We start from the raw sequence: 17,116 nt of genomic DNA on the forward strand, positions 1-17,116 counted from the left end.
AGATGCCATTAGTCAAGTCTCTCAAGGGCTCGGGGGTGAAGAACGAGAGCCTGCCCTGAATTTGATAACCCTGGAATATTAGGGCCCAGATTCTTGTCTGGTGCAGTGGTTCTCAACTTTGGCTTCAGTTGAGTTGCCTGGTGAGCTTTAAAAAGTGTCAGGGCCTGGCCCTAGGCCCAGAAACTGATTAATCTGTCTTGAAGTTAAGGCCCAAGCATCAGTATTTAAAACAAAAAACTCCCAGTTGTTTCAGCATGAGGCCTGAGTTGATAATCTCCTAGCAGTGATAAAGACCTTCAGCACATCACACTCCTCTTTGGTCTTTGGTATCATCACCTGTTTAAAAAAAAAATTTTATTTGCTAAAAGCTGTCATTGCCAATATTTTTATATGAGGCTATACTAAGTGATTTTTAATGTCCCAGGATTAAATCTTCATGAATCTCTTTTCATGATGTAAGCATTTTAAACTACTTATTTCATTTAGGGTTCAGAGTGTACTGTCATCAGTGTTTCCATTAGTACCTAGAAACAGCGTGGGGTCAGTGCTGAGTCTGAGGCTCGAGCCTCATAGTAACTCATTCGCCTTCATACAGAAAAGAACAGCAACCTCCAAATTTGGACCATGCAAATCCTTTGCCACTAGAAGAAGCATCTCAGAGATGTAGCCCCGCAGAAAGTGAGTCACTGGCACCATCTTCCATTGCAAACAGCAGCCCTCACTAATAATATTAGGCAGAAAACAGGACTCTAGAATGTGCATGAAAGACAATTTTAAGTCAATAGAGAAATTTGATGTACTTTCAGGATTCATACATATGACAGCCACTATGGAGAACAGTGTGGAGATTCTTAAAAAACTGGGAATAAATAGAACTGCCCTGCAATCCAGCAATCCCACGGCTGGACATACACCCCGAGGAAACCAGAATTGAAGGAGACACACACATCCCAGTGTTCATCTCAGCACTATTTACAATAGCTAGGACATGGACACAACCAACATGTCCATTGGTAGATGAATGGAAAAGGAAGATAAGGTACATATACACAATGAAATATTACTCAGCTATAAAAAGGAACACATTTGAGTCCGTTCTAATGAGGTGGATGAACCTGGAGCCTATTATACAGAGTGAAGTAAGTCAGAAAGAGAAAGACAAATACTGTATATTAACACATATTGTGGAGTCTAGAAAGACAGTCCTGACGATCCTACATGCAGGGCAGCAAAGAAACCCAGACTTTTGGACTCAGTGGGAGAAGGCAAGGGCGGGATGTCTTGAGAGAATGGCACTGAAACGTGCATTGCCATACGTAATATAGATGACCAGGGCAAGTCCTACACATGAAGAGGGCACCCGAAGCCAGTGCCCTGGGACAACCCAGGGGGATGGGGTGGGGACGGAGGCGGGAGGGGGAAGCATAGGTATACCTGTGGTCAGTTCATGTCCATGTATGGCAAGAACCATCACAATATTGTAATTATCCTTCAATTAAAATAATTTTTTAAAATATACATTACAAATTTTATTTAAAGATTCATACATACATTCAAGATTTTTCTTTTTAAATTGACGTGTAGGGGAAATTATGAAAGATTTGCTCTCAAATAATATTGTGTTTTATTTTTACATTTTTCTAAGGGGTAGAGGTTTAAACAAAATTTTTTCCCAGCGGACGGAGACATATCCTCTTATAAGTGTCTTCAGTCTCAGCATCTGGAACCTTCCCAGTCCCTTCTCTTGGTTTCATTCCACAGCGGGCTATGCCCTGAAGACTACTTGGACTTCTTTCCACTAAGCTTCTATGGCAGACGTTTAGACATTTAATCAACAGCACGTTTATTCTGAAATATCCATGGTCCAATAATAAATCCAAGAAATGAGATGGAAAAAATTTGTATGGCCCCACCTGTAAAGGCATAGATGATGCAGGTATGCGTGTGGTTCAGCACCATGTCCTCAGCGAAGGGGCTCCGTGACCCTCCTTGCCTTGGCCCTGTTCATCAGCCTTTAGTGCCTCAGACGAGTGGCTGGAGTGTGAGGTGAGGAGCACAGACCTGGAGGCAGACGGCCTGGCTTGGAGTCCTGGCTTGGAGTCCTGGCTCTGAGCTCATGGGGGATGTGGTCATCCGCAGGTCACTCATCCACCCTGAGTCCCTTCTCCCCAGCTTGTGCAGGATGATATGAATGCTGACATCACAGAATTGCTGGGAGGGGGTGAATAAGATGATCCACGTAAAACATTTAATGTGGTGCCTGGCACTTAGTAAGTGCTTAGTAAATGTGAATGCATACCTTAAAGATAACGCCCCCTTCAGCATTCTCCATCTTGCCTTAAACATGTCTTAGTGCCCGCAAGCTTGCCTTATAGCAGGAGACCCGAAGCTACCCATTTAAAGGGAGCATCAAAGCACAGGCACCTTTCACCTAAAGTGCCCTCCTGCCCTGTGCCAGGTTGTGGTAAGAGAGGTGCCAGTTTCTAGTCAGGAGTTGAGTTGCTAACACATGGGTCACTTCCTAAGGAATCATGATAACAGGTCTTTTACGTTACGTGTCTTGGACTCTGGCCAATGCCAAACATCGAAGTGTGGACATCTACAGGCAGAGCTGGTGCAAGGCGATGATTTCCCCACTGCGTGAAATTCACCGCTGGATATCCCCCGGTTTGCTCATCATTGATTCCAACGTGACAAAAATGGAAACTGCTAACCCATGTGTCAGTACTTTTGCTAGAAACAGGCCCTGCTCCCCAGGAGGGAGAAAGGAAAACACTCGGTGAAACTTCCCCTTTCATAGTCTAAAATCCCTGCTGCAGCTCCGGGTCAGCTGTCCAGTCATCAGCCCACAATCTGAGCCCAGCACCAGCCATCCCCGAGACCTGGACCAGCAAAGGAAGGAAGTCCTGAAGAAGCCTTCACATGGCTACAGCTCGTCGCAATTTTTACTCCAGGAACCTGGGGATTTTAAAAGACCCATCTGAGTAGGACTTCCTCTGTGTCTAGGTAGTAAAGAATCCGCCTGCCAATGCAGGAGACACAGGTTCCATCCCTGGGTGCGGAAGGTCCCCTGGAAAAGTAAATAGCAACCCACTCCAGTATTCTTGCCTGGGAAATCACATGGACAGAGGAACCTGGTGGGCTACAGTCCGTAGGGTCTCAAAGGAGTCAGACACGACTTAGCAACTAAACAACATCACTTTGTTGTTGTTCAGCCGCTCAGTTGTGTCCGACTTTTTGTGACCCGGTGGACTGCAGCACGCCAGGCTTCCCTGTTCATCACCATCTCCTGGAGTTTGCTCAAACTCATGTCCATAGAGTCAGTGATGCCATCCAACCATCTCATCCTCTGTCATCCCCTTCTCCTCCCACCTTCAATCTTTCCCAGCATCAGCATCTGTTACAGTGAGTCAGTTCTTCACATCAGGTGGCCAAAGTATCACCTTCAGCTTCAGCATCAGTCCTTCCAGTGAATATTCAGGATTGACTTCCTTTAGGATTGACTGGTTTGATATCCTTGCTGTCCAAGGGACTCTCAAGAGTCTTCTCCAGCACCATAGTTTGAAAGTGTCAATTCTTTAGCGCTCGGCCTTCTTTATGATCCCAACTCTCACATCTGTACATGACTACTGGAAAAACCATAGCTTTAACTATATGCACCTTTGCCTGCAAAGTGATGTCTCTGCTTTTTAATATGCTGCCTAGGTTTGTCATAGTTTTTCTTCCAAAGAATAAGCATCTTTTAATTTCATGGCTGCAGTCACCATCCACAGTGATTTTGGAGAGAAGATAAAGTCTGTCACTAGTTCCATTGTTTCACCATCTATTTGCCATGAAGTGATGGGACCGGATGCCATGATATTTGTTTTTTGAATGTTGAGTTTTAAGCCAGCTTTTCACTCTCCTCTTTCACTTTCATCAAGAATCTCTTTAGTTCCTCTTCACTTTCCACCATTACTGTGGTATCATCTGCAGGTCTGAGGTTATTGATATTTCTCCCGGCAATCTTGATTCCAGCCCGACATTTCATATGATGTACTCTGCAGATAAGTTAAATAAACAGGGAGACAATATACGGCCTTGACGAACTCCTTTCCCAATTTTGGGAAACCAAAAATTGAACCAGTACAAGCTGAATTTAGGAAAGGCAGAGGGACCGGAGATCGAATTGCCAACATCGGTTGGATCATAGAAAAAGCAAGAGAATTCCAGACAAGCATCTGCTTCATTGACTAAAGCCTTTGAGTGTGTGGATCACAACAAGCTGTGGGAAATTCTGAAGGCTGACTTAGTGACCCTCATAAATTGAGAATCTAGCCCATAGAGGGCAGACCTGCACTGAGGACTGGATCTCATTTTTTTGGTTGGACTTTGGTCTCTGGAAAAGCACCCAGAAAAACATTCTTAAACATCAGGCATTTCAGTTTTTCATCAAAATCCGCCTTCTGTGTTTAAAGATACCTTGTAGTGGTGGAGCTAAATGTTTTTCCTCTGGCTGAGAATAGAAACTCTCCCTAGTCTAAACCACCTGCCTTGTTCTTAGGAGAAAAGGACAAGCACCAAGCAGCTGAGCAGTCTCACCCAGGAAGTTTCACAACCCTTCATACCCAGAAGCACTTGTCATCTGACATTGTGAACCCACCTGGAAAGTGGAGCACTTTAACTGATTCACTTCAAAATTCAACTCCTTGAGCACTTCAAGGAATCTAATTGGACCTAAAGTTAAAGAGGAGCAATGAAATGACTCCTCACAACAAAAGATGGGAAAGCAAGGTGACAGACTTGGCAGAGGCGATGAAGGAAATTGCAAGGGTGAGCCAGTTTGTGCTGACGGGCCTTCTGAGACCAGGAAACCTTATCTTCATGACCTTTAAGCCTGATTGTTCAACACAGATGTTCCCAGAATACAGTGATTTGGTTTTAAGGCTTTTTTTTTTTTTTTTTTTCATTTAAATACACAGAAAGCAAAAGAAAATAAACAATTATTTTATATGCTCACTTTTCTTGTGCATCAACATTCAACATATAAAAATGCAAAAATCTCTCCACTACCCCCAAAAGTAAATTTTGTTCATTTGATGTCCATCCTTCTGAACTTTTGGATGGATGGATGCTAGAGATATTTCCTCACTTTTTTTCTTAACAAAAATGGAGTACTGATACATAGATATATTACCCTGCTATTTGTTTGAGTCTTTGAGAGGAGGGAGCTTAACCAAATAGTATATCATAGATATCTTTCCAGACCAGTATGCATAGATTTATCTCATTTATAATGGCTCTGTGATATTCCATGGTTATGGATGTTCTAAGATTTAACTATTTTTCTGTTTATGGAGACTTCTGTTTCATAATTTTTCTGTTAAAGACAGTGCTTCAGGCAATAGAGATATCTGTACACTTACTAGTACGTAATATTTCCTACAGATTATTAAAAATGGAAATTCTGGTCAGATTCTGCATCTCTAAGAAGCTTTCAGGTGATGCCTGTAGTGCTGGTCTATGGACTGTATTTTGAGCAGCCAGGTCATGTAAAAGTCCAACTAATCTAAGATCTATCCACATGCCAAAGAGACCCTGTATAGACCTTCTGGTTGATGATGCCAGTGGAGCCAAGCCTTTCATACTCAGTAAAGTTATCTTAAACCATCCTAATAAGCCCCTCTGCCTTCTAAATACTAGCAAATGACCACAGTTGATGTAGAACAAATGATTTGCCTAGGCAAGCCCTGTCTGAATTCATGGCCCACAAAATTGTGAGATTAAATGGTGGTGGCTTTAAGAAAATAAAAAAAGGATTGCTTGATCAAATTAGCACATTTTAAATTTTGATGATACTGTCAAATTACCCTTTCACAATATTGCATCAATTTATGTAGTGGTGTGAACTATGGATGAGAGTGACTAGTTTCTTCCCTAAAGGAATGGGATGAAGAGTCTGTATTTGTTTATCATTATTAGCATTTTAAAATATATTTAATGATGAAATATTTCAAATATACAGGAAAGTATACAGAATAGGCTAAAATCGTGGTTCATACACATTTTTATTACTTTTTGCATTAAATTTAATAATTATTTTTCTCCAGAAAATTGCCCACTTCAGCTGAATGTTAAATTGATATTTCAAGCCAAATTTGGTTAACTTCAAAGCCTAAACTCATTTAGGCCTGCAGCAGAGACGGAGGGCAGAGCCCTGTGCTCAGGATGCCAGAAGCCAGCTGAGTCAGCCCTTCAGCTGCTGTTCCAGTTCCCTGTTGGCTGCCTGGGCAACCACGAGCCCATCACCCAGGGGGTCTCCAGGAGGATGAGGCTGGCCCTCCTCCATACACTGTGACTCCCGGCGAGAAAATGAAGGCCCAAAACAAAGTCACAGAAATACTGATATTGTTTTAATTATTACATAGAACAAATTACTGATCACAAAAGCCCAAGCCATGTAATCACAGAATTTAATGACATATATTTGCAAAGCAGAAAAAGACACAGATGTAGAGAACAAATATATAGATACCAAGGAGGAAGGGAGCGGATGGGGGGAGCTGGGAGACTGGGATTGACACATGTACACCGCTGCTGCTATGTAGGAAATAGGCAACGAAGGGGGACTGCTCTGTGGCACAGGGAGCTCTATTTAATACACTGAGTGACCCAAAGGGAAAGGAGATCCAAAAGGGAGGGAACACATGTATACGTATGGCTGAGTCATTTCACTGTACAATGAAAACACAACATTGTAAACTCCCAATTAGTTTACAATTATATATATATAACTATACATATATATATATATATATATATCTCCCAGTTATATAGTTTACTGGAGTGTAAACTATACTCCAATCAAAATTAAAAATGACATATAGGTAGTATATAAACTGTATATCTATATTTTTTTCTTTTACAGTTCATTATAGGCAGTAGGGTCTATAGGGCTTGAGTAGCATCTCTACGCCCACTCTCTTCGCCCCTCCGTGAGCAGCTGCTGCTGTTCTTGCCATAAGGGCTGGATGCCAGGAGCTGCCCGTTTTATGTGATGTGACAAGCAGCTTTCAGTTCTGTCACTCTAACTCGGTCCCTGAATTGACTGACTCATTTGCTGTAATATCAAAATCTAAAGCTGAGCCCTTGTGAACATTCCCACTGGGCCACCTGTCTTCCTGCCCCGCAGGAGAGCCTGTTCCTGAGGGACACCCCTCCTCCAGCCCCACAGACCAGCCTGGGTGCTCCACCATCACCCCACACCAGGTCGGAGTTCTTCCAGTCATCACCAAATGCTGCCCATCGCCCACCCCCCTCCCCAACTTGCTGCCCCCTGACCACTGATGACCACAACAATTGCTACCACTGTGCTCCAAAGATGAGGGTCTTCCCATTCTCACAGGGGTTCTCTCAGAGGTGACAGCCAGCAGCCTTTCCAAGGTCACAGTCACTGGCACAGGTTTTCAGCTCTGCAGAAGCCCACTGGCCAGTGGGGACACACTGCATCAGGAGGGCCACAAAGGAGCCCCCAGGGTGCCAGGCAAATGGGGCAGGAAGCACATCAGCTACACAGTCAACTGATACACCCCCTGCTCGTCCACTTAACTCCACTGAGCAACATTTAAACACAGGAAGGAACTGTGACTGCTCTTGTTAGGCGCCCTAACAGCCGAGCTCTCTTCAGGGTCTAAGCTTGGCATGTCCTGAAGGTACATAAATTGTTCCCTGGGTCTTTTCTGAACAGGGGTTTCAGGGAGAGAAGACATCATCATCTTAGTAAAAGAGCATCCAAACTGGAAAGGACTTGGGACTAGATCATTAACCCGGCCCTTTTGTTTTATAGATGAGTCAACAAACAGGCTTGGAAAGTTGAAGGGTTGTGCCTGCATATACACAGAAGAGGGGTGTCCGGAACTTTTTTTAAATAAGAGGAGTCTTGTGTGCTGTGTGCGTAGTTGCTCAGTCATGTCCGACTCTTTTGCAACACCATGGACTGTAGCCCACCAGGCACCTCTGTCCATGGGGATTCTCCATGCAAGAATACTGGAGTGGGTTGCCATGCCCTCCTCCAGGGGATCGTCCCAACCCAGGGATTGAACCCAGGTCTCCTGCATTGCAGGTGGATTCTTTACCATCTGAGCCACCAAGAGGAGTCTTGGAAAACATCAAGTCCATCCAGGGACAGATAGGCCCCTGGGAAGGAGGGTTTTTAATGTCTTACCCCTCCCTTGACCTGCCTAATTCTCCTCCCCTTCACCTTGTCAGATGTGTGACACAACCACAGCGTCCCCTGAATTCTTTGTCCCTGTATCTCCCCTTCCTCAATCAGGGCAAAACACTCCTGCCTAATCTATCAGCGACTCCCCCAATGAAACCAGCTCCCCCAGTTGCAAAAGGAGCTGATAAATATATGACCCCCTCCCCAGCTGTTAAGTGCTGACAATGGCTTCTAGTGGTTCTGCACTCTCATGGATATTCTCTAACCTAATTTTTTTAAGGTAACACATTCAAATGGCCCAAAATTTAAACAATATAAAAATTATTATTCCTATACCCACCTGCCTTCCATTGTGCCAATTCTCATCTCAACTCTCTGCAGGTAACTGTTTTTTTTAGCTTCTTGTGTATCTTTTCAGATACTTTATACTCATATAAGCAGATATATATTTACAAAGAACTCCTAAGAGGTCTCAGAACTGTAAGCCAAAGAAATCCTGCTAATAGTAAAACTATAGACACTCTGAAAATCTGAGCAACAGGTCTTTCCCAGCAACCCTTTAGTCATGACTTGTGGCTGCTTTCTTGTAAATGAAGTTCTCAGCTCTAAAGAAAATTGGTTCCAGTGGGACTCGGTAACAAGTTCATCACCCAGAAAGAACTACAACCATTGCCTCATTTCTAGGTCTGAAAGGAAGAAAGGGTGAGATTAGGGGAGCTCTTGAGACCCATCTCTTCATTGGTTGATTCATTTGTTAACCACTCTCATGGACCAGGCCCTAAGCCAGGCCCAGGACACAGATATAATGCCTATGCTCACTGCAAAAGGAAGACAACTTAAACCAAGGCTATTATTTAGAAGATGTCACTTGCAACTGACAAAATATCCAACACAAAGTGTCTCTATTTTAAAAGGTTTGTGTAGTCAAAGTTATGGTTTTTCCAGTAGTCATATATGGATGTGAGAGTTGAACCATAAAGAAGGCTGAGAGCCAAAGAATTGACACTTTCAAACTATGGTGTTGGAGAAGACACTTGAGAGTCCTGGGACTGCAAGGAGATCCAACCAGTCAATCCTAAAGGAAATCAATCCTGAATATTCATTAGAAGGACTGATGCTGAAGCTGAAGCTCCAATATTTTGGCCACCTGATGTGAAGAGCCCACTCCTGGAAAAGACCCTGATGCTGGGGAAGGTTGAGGGCAGGAAAGAAGAGGGTAACAGAGGATGAGAAGGTTGGATGGCATCACTGACTCAATGGACATGAGTTTGAGAAAACTCAAGGAGATAGTGAAGGACATGGGGTCGCAGAGAGTCGGACATGGGGTCGCAGAGAGTCGGACATGACTTAGCAACTGAACAACAACCCAAATACGAAAACATAGAGTTGACTTTAGATACCGCTCAATTCAAAGCTTCAGCAATGTCACTAGGAAATATCTCTTGGCTCTTTTCCCTCTGGGTTGGTTCAGTTTTCACTCATGGTTGTCCAGGAATACTCAGGTTCATATCATCACTGATTCAGGTTAGTGGAAGTGAATCCGTGCTTCCTGCAAATCCAAATATCCAGAGGTTGAGTGTCCTTAGCTTTGATTGGCTTAACTGGATCACCTGCCCATTCCTAAACCAATCACTGAAGCCCATAGGCATGGACTATACTGATTGGTCTAGTCTAGGTCACATGTTCCACTCTCAGTGCCCAGGGTCAGTTTTTCCCAAAACACATAGGTCCAGAGTGAAGGAGAGGTGGTACTCCCCAAATTAAACGAGAGTACCTACTATAGCCATGCACACAAAACAGACTGCTGGGGCATAAAAATGGGAAGTATCCACTCCATCCATGCAGTTACAAGTGCAGTGAATAGTGCAAAGGGGAACTGCAGGTGCCATGGAGAGTCTGCCCCTGCAGAAGTGGGCAGCAACCCCGTGAAGGTTGTGGGTTTATATTCACGGGAGGGAAAACTTGTCTTGGGAAAGCCCAGATACGGGAAAGCATGAAGCCCTTTCCCAGAACTGAAAGATCTAGGATATGACTTGAGCTCAGAAAGCAGGAGTGGGGAGAGACTGAGACCAGCGAGGAAAGGAGTCAATAGGGTGGACCTGCCCCTTTAACCCAAGCCGTGACCCTGTGCCAGGCTCCGCATGTGGTTTATTCCTTGTGTTCAGTCCTGTCACCCAGCACAGTAATTGGAGACCCAGTGCTGTGTGAGTGTGAGGATCAACTCTCAACAGGTCACTTCCTGGCCCTGCCCACTCTCCAGCTCCTGTTTCTCCCACTCTTGACTTCTCCTGACCCTACTGGTCCCACACCCCCAATTCAGAAGGGTGTTTAGAGGGAAATCTGGCCAGGTGGGCATACAAGCTGAGAGCCAGTCCTCAGGACCTAGCCTCACCATACACGGCTGCCTCTCCACTGGACACCAACCCTGTAAACTGAGGCCCAGACATACACTATCTCAAGGCCTTGGGTCCAGGACAAACATGGGGAGTGAGCAGTAACCTTCCAAAGTGAGCAGAGGGCAGCAGAGCAGGGGCCACAGGACCAAAAACATGGTCCTGAGTGTTCTCTGGGCTCTGAAAGCTGCTGAAAGCTGGCCCAAGCTTCAGCTTTGAGTTCCTGGGGAAATATTTTGTTACCAAGTCCAAGCTTGCTCTGCTCGCTGCACAACAGGCCAGTAAAATAGGAGACAATGTGCTGAGGCAAGGAATATGACTTTATTCAGCCAGCCAGCTGACCAAGAAGATGGCAGACTAATGTCTCAAAACAACCATCTTGTTTGGGTCTGGATGCCAGGTTCTTTTATAGAACCAGAAAGAGAAATGATGAGGAAGTTAAGTAAAAAAGGCAGAATAGAGAGGGAGAGACAGTGATGAAGTAAAGTAAAAAGGGCAATCAGTCTTGCAAAACATCTCCTGGAATGACCAGCCTCCAGGGAGAGATGTGTTAGTTTCTTTTTTCTTGCCATCATTCATTCACAGGTGGGCAGGGTCAGATTATTAGTTTAACAGTCAGGCAGAGAGGCAGGGTTCTCTGAGGGGCCACTATGTATGATTACAACAACAAAAGCAATGAAAAGTAAAGTTTGAAGTCAAATAAACAGATCCAACGTGGAGTCAACATCGGCTCTTCACTGTAACAGCTTCATAACTCATTTGATGAGAGTCATGGGAAATGCAACTTCTTCAGAGCCTCTTCTATAGGAAAGTGAAGAAAGCAAGACAGGAGAGCGTCAGATCTGCATTTAGTGCCGAATGCCATTTGCCTTAGGTTCAGGGCAGAACTTTCTCTCTACTTCCTCTCTAGTTGCTGCTGTTTCTGACATATTTAAAGCTGTCCAGTTTACATAGGTGTTTTTAATTATAAGGTGCCTCACTTTCTGAAAGCAGATTAATAAACAAATGAAAGAAGAATATTATGAGAGTTGGTTTTTGTTTTTTTTTTAATTTCAGGCCCTCTCATGTTTTAAAACATTTCCTTCTCTCAGGTCTATGCTCTCAAAGTGGAATCAGAGCCACCACGAACGGACAGCCAGCTTCCTCTATTTAATCAGTTGCTCGTTAATGCACAATATACAGTTTCCTCCTGACAGTCCAACGAGGGTAACCACAGCTGCAAACACACATCTGTATTTAGCTAACAGACCAGCAAGGCTCACACCAATCACTTTTATGCAATACTTTATGCAAATGTGGATAAAGCTCACAGGGGGCCCAATGTCTTCTTGAAGGTGCTTTATGTGCAGAAATTACTGTTTGCATTTTCTCATTCATCAGCTTGAAAATGACACTCCTCCCCATCTGACTTTAGGGCTCCCCTAACGCAACCCCTGGTGGCCAAAACCCCATAGCTCCAGATCCTGCCAGCGCACCATTCCTCCAGTTTAGCACAATTCAGTAATCTCAGCTTTATATTTCTTGACATTAGAACTATGTGAAACTAGCGCAGAGCTGCTTGTTGGCTGATGCTATGACTATCAGAAAACCCAGGAAGTCCTCCCACCTGAGTTGTTACTGAGCCCAAGATAGCTCTGCTTGCCACTCGACAGGCCAGTAAATTGGGAGACAAGGCCTGAGGCAGGGAATAGCGACTTTATTCAGAAAGACAGAAGACTGAAAAGATGGCAGATTAGTGGCCCCAAAACAAACCATCTTTTGGGGTCTGGATGCCAGAACAGAGAAAGGGAGGAGGTAAGGAAGTAAAGTAAAAAAAAAAAAAAAAAAAGACAGTTAATTTTGCCTGGCTTGGCCAGCATCAGGGAGGGGTGGTATTAATATTAATTTCTTCTTTTCAGCAACCATTCACAGGTGGGCAGGCTCAAATTGTCTCCCTGTGAGCTGAACAAAGGCACTTTAGTTTAACATGCAGGCAGATGGGCAGGGTTCCCTGAGGGAGGCCATTATAATAACAAAGGCAACGAAAAGCAAACATTAAAGTAACGAGAAAAAAAAAAAACAAAAGCAGATCTAACTTGGAGTCTGCTTTGGCTCTTCAGCGAACCCAGTGGCATCCACCCCGCCGTCAATGCCAGGGCCCCTCACCAGGCCTCAGTGATTCTGCCATTTCCCCTTTTCGTCTAGACCATCTCCCAGGCTCATGGTGGAGACGGCTGCCGGCTCTTCCAAGCAGGACTTGATCTATCTGTATGTCTGTATAGCCATGGCTTCGCCCTCCTCCTCCTCCTCCCCACAGACACTGGAGCTGCACAGAGATGGTGCAGAGGCGAAGGCTCTGGGCCCCTCATCTGGTCTCCTTCCCAAGCAGGCGCTTACTGCCATCAGCCAGGGCTTCCGGGCACCTGCCAAGCCCCTTCGCAACAGAGAAACTGAGTCCAGGGAGGAGCCTGACAGCAAGCATCCCCCACCCAAGGGAGGTGGTGTTCTGGAGCAGCCTCCTTTCTTGCCAAGCCTCATCCCCCTCACAGTCTTCTTTCAAATAAGCCCTGGGTGACTCACCTCCCACATGCCAAGCAGCCTCTAGGACATTTTGCTGACTTAAAAGCCGTCCTTTCTTGAGATGACTATGCCCTTCCTCCTCTCTCCCACGAAAGCAGCAGCTCCTGTGATGGTTCTTGGCTGTACATCAGAAATTTCCTCCTCTATTTCAGGAAGATTCATCTGACCAGTGAGCAGCCTGCAAGGAGCTGGTGAAGGCTGGAAATGTCAGGAACATCAGGAGAGCGGCCAGGGCCCTGCAGAGGTGAAGGTATGTGCCTTGTCCTGGCCCTGGAGGATGGAGTGGGATCACCAAAGAGCTTGTTAGAAAGGCAGGTTCGCAGCTCCCACCCCAGGCCCACTGGATCAAAATCTGCCTTTTATAGATCCCTGGATGACTTGAACAGGAAAGTTTGAGAAGCAGTGGATACTCTAGGACCCTGTGATTGACTGGATCCGAGTGAGTCAGTCAGTTCAGTCGCTCAGTCGTGTCCAACTCTCTGCGACCCCATGAATGGCAGCACGCCAGGCCTCCCTGTCCATCATCAACTCCCGGAGTTCACTCATATTCACGCACATTGAGTCAGTGATGCCATCCAGCCATCTCATCCTCTGTCGTCCCCTTCTCCTCCTGCCCTCAATCCCTCCCACCATCAGAATCTTTTCCAATGAGACAACTCTTCGCATGAGGTGGCCAAAGTACTGGAGTTTCAGCTTTAGCATCATTCCTTCCAAAGAACACCCAGGGCTGATCTCCTTCAGAATGGACTGGTTGGAACTCATTGCAGTCCAAGGGACTCTCAAGAGTCTTCTCCAACACCACAGTTCAAAAGCATCAATTCTTTGGCACTCAGCCTTCTTCACAGTCCAACTCTCACATCCATACACGACCACTGGAAAAACCAAAGCCTTGACTCGACGGACATTAGTCGGCAAAGTAATGTCTCTGGTTTTGAATATGCTGTCTAGGTTGGTCATAACTTTTCTTCCAAGGAGTAAGCGTCTTTTAATTTCATGACTGCAATCACCATTTGCAGTGATTTTGGAGCCCCCAAAAATAAAGTCTGACACTGTTTACACTGTTTCCCCATCTATTTCCCATGAAGTGATGGGACCAGATGCCATGATCTTCATTTTCTGAATGTTGAGCTTTAAGCCAACTTTTTCATTCTCCTCTTTCACTTTCATCAAGAGGCTTTTGTGTTCCTCTTCACTTTCTGCCATAAGGGTGGTGTCATCTGCATATCTGAGGTTATTGATATTTCTCCCAGCAATCTTGATTCCAGCTTGTGTTTCTTCCAGCCCAGTGTTTCTCTGCATAGAACTTAAATAAGCAGGGTGACAATATACAGCCTTGACGTACCCCTTTTCCTATTTGGAACCAGTCTGTTGTTCCATGTCCAGTTCTAACTGTTGTTTCCTGACCTGCATACAGATTTCTCAAGAGGCAGGTCAGGTGGTCTGGTGCTCCCATCTCTTTCAGATCTTTCCACAGTTTATTGTGGTCCACACAGTCAAAGGCTTTGGCATAGTCAATAAAGCAGAAATTAATGTTTTTCTGGAACTCTCTTGCTTTTCCATGATCCAGCGGATGTTGGCAATTTGATATCTGGTTCCTCTGCCTTTTCTAAAACCAGCTTGAACATCTGGAAGTTCCTGGGTCACATATTGCTGAAGCCTGGCTTGGAGAATTTTGAGTACTACTTTACTAGCGTGTGAGATGAGTGCAATTGTGCGGTAGTTTGAGCATTCTTTTGCATTGCCTTTCTTTGAGATTGGAATGAAAACTGACCTTTTCCAGTCCTGTGGCCACTGCTGAGTTTTCCACTGCTGGCATATTGAGTGCAGCCCTTTCACAGCGTCATCTTTCAGGATTTGAAATAGCTCAACTAGAATTCCATCACCTCCACTAGCCTTGTTCGTAGTGATGCTTTCTAAGGCCCACTTGACTTCACATTCCAGGATGTCTGGCTCTAGATGAGTGATCACACCATCGTGATTATCTGAGTGAGTATCGAGGTCCTTCTTGTAACCTTCCCCACAGCACCTTGCATAATTAATGCCAAGTACAAAAGTCTTCATTGCACAAAGTAAGAAAGCACAACTTCCCTTACTTAATCCTCGTAGCAGCCCTGGGGCTTGGAATTGCTATCCCCATTTCATAGAGGAAGGAGCTAGGCTTAAAGAGGTCAGACCACAGGCCCAAGATTATAAACTTAGTTCAGTTCAGTTCACTCACTCAGTCATGTCTGACTCTTTGTGACCCCATGGACTGCAGCACACAAGGTCTCCCTGTCCATCACCAACTCCCAGAGTTTACTCAAAGTCATGTCCATCGAGTCAGTGGTGCCATCCAACCATTTCCTCCTCTGTCGTCCCCTTCTCCTGCCTTCAATCGTTCCCAGCACCAGGGTCTTTTCCAGTGAGCCAGTTCTTCTCATCAGGTGGCCAAAGTATTGGAGTTTCAGCTTCAGCATCAGTCCTTCCAATGAATATTCAGGACTGATTTCCTTTAGGATGGACTCCAAGGACTAGGATTTCTCTGGAGGCTGCTTGACCTCTAGATCTGCCACTTGAAGCAGGAATTTTCTGCTTCAGGGGCTGCACTTAAACCAAAGCCCCAAGGAAGAAGCATCTTGACTCCCAGCTGACAGTCACTCTAGAAATCTGGGCTGAGATTCCCTGGGTCTCCCTGAAGAGATGGGAGGACGAGGAGGGGCCGGCAGGGCTGTGAGCTGCTCCCAGGAAACAGCAGGGTGCAAGCCCCAGCACCTAGGGCTTGTCGGGGCCTGTCCTTCTGCAGCAAGCTCCCACTCCCTAGGACAAAACAGGGCCCTTTGGGCCTGGGCCCAGCTTAGCAGTTCTGGGGCGGGCGGGGGACACATGCCCACAGATCTCCTGGCTCCTGCAGCTCCTCGAGAAGCTGCTTGCCTCGGCATCCCTGGGTCACAACCCCAAGCTCCAAGACCTCTGTCCAGAAATGCAGTTTACAGACTCCCTCTTGATGGCTCAGCTGGTAAAGAATCCACCTGCAATGCGGGAGACCTGGCTTCGATCCCTGGGTTGGGAAGATCCCCTGGAGAAGGGAACGGCTACCCGCTCCAGTATTCTGGCCTGGAGAATTCCACGGACTGTATAGTCCATGGGGTCGCAACTGAGCGACTTTCACTCTTCACTTCTCTGAATCTACTGCCAGTGTCACCCCTCTGCAAAGTCTGCACAACAGCCCCAGGCAAAAGTAAAGCTTCTAGAAGCAGGGACAATTCTACAAATGTTAACTGGATGTATATCCTGTGCCCAGTAACTGTGTGTGTGTGCACACACATGTTCAGTGGCGTCTGACTCTCTGCAACCCCATGGACTGCAGCCCATCAGGTTCTTCTGTCCATGGAAATTTCCAGGCAAGAATATGGGAGTGGTTTGCCATTTCCTACACCAAGGGATTTTCCCAACCCAGGGGTCAAACCCGCATCTCCTGTGTCTCCTACATGAGTAGGAAGATTCTTTACCACTGAGCCACCTGGGGAAACTCAGGAACTACGCAGGATGTTTTGACTTATATCGTCTCATTTTATCCTTCACCTATGGAGACAGGTACTATTATTCCCATTTTACAACTATGAAAACAGAGGCTAGTGGGTTATGGGGCTAGAATTTGTTGATTGAAAATATTATGCACCATGTGAGATTTGTGAGTTAAGTTTTATTTGGGGCAAAATGAGGACTACAGCCTGAGAGATAGCATCTCAAATATCTCAGAGGAACTGCTCCAAAGAGGCAGTGGTGGGGTCAGTATATACGTGATTTTGGTGAAGGGAGTATACATGCGATTAAGCACACATTTCGGCAGAAACTTGCTGTCACGAGGAGCAGATGTCTCTATGAATGATTTTAATGCTTCTCTAGATATGAGAAGATGCAAGTTTTAGGGTTCATAAAATCTTCTGAAAATATCTATCTGAAAGCCTGTTCTGCCAGTATTTCC

The 17,116-nt window shown here is 45.4% G+C and overlaps 1 protein-coding gene across 2 annotated transcripts in view; it reads right to left on the reverse strand.

The window, feature by feature from the left end:
* Positions 1-6,370: 6,370 nt before the first annotated feature.
* PLEKHF2 (pleckstrin homology and FYVE domain containing 2) overlaps positions 6,371-17,116 on the reverse strand; it is a 105,232-nt gene continuing 94,486 nt past the window's right edge. For both annotated transcript variants that reach the window (XR_009595092.1, XR_009595093.1), the window contains 2 exons: positions 13,153-13,422; positions 6,371-9,749 (listed from right to left, as the gene is read on the reverse strand). The gene's annotated coding sequence lies outside the window, so the exon portion shown is untranslated. The remainder of the gene's footprint in view (positions 9,750-13,152; positions 13,423-17,116) is intronic.

This window comes from Ovis aries, chromosome 9, assembly GCF_016772045.2.
Source record: "Ovis aries strain OAR_USU_Benz2616 breed Rambouillet chromosome 9, ARS-UI_Ramb_v3.0, whole genome shotgun sequence".
Taxonomy (NCBI): domain Eukaryota; kingdom Metazoa; phylum Chordata; class Mammalia; order Artiodactyla; family Bovidae; genus Ovis; species Ovis aries.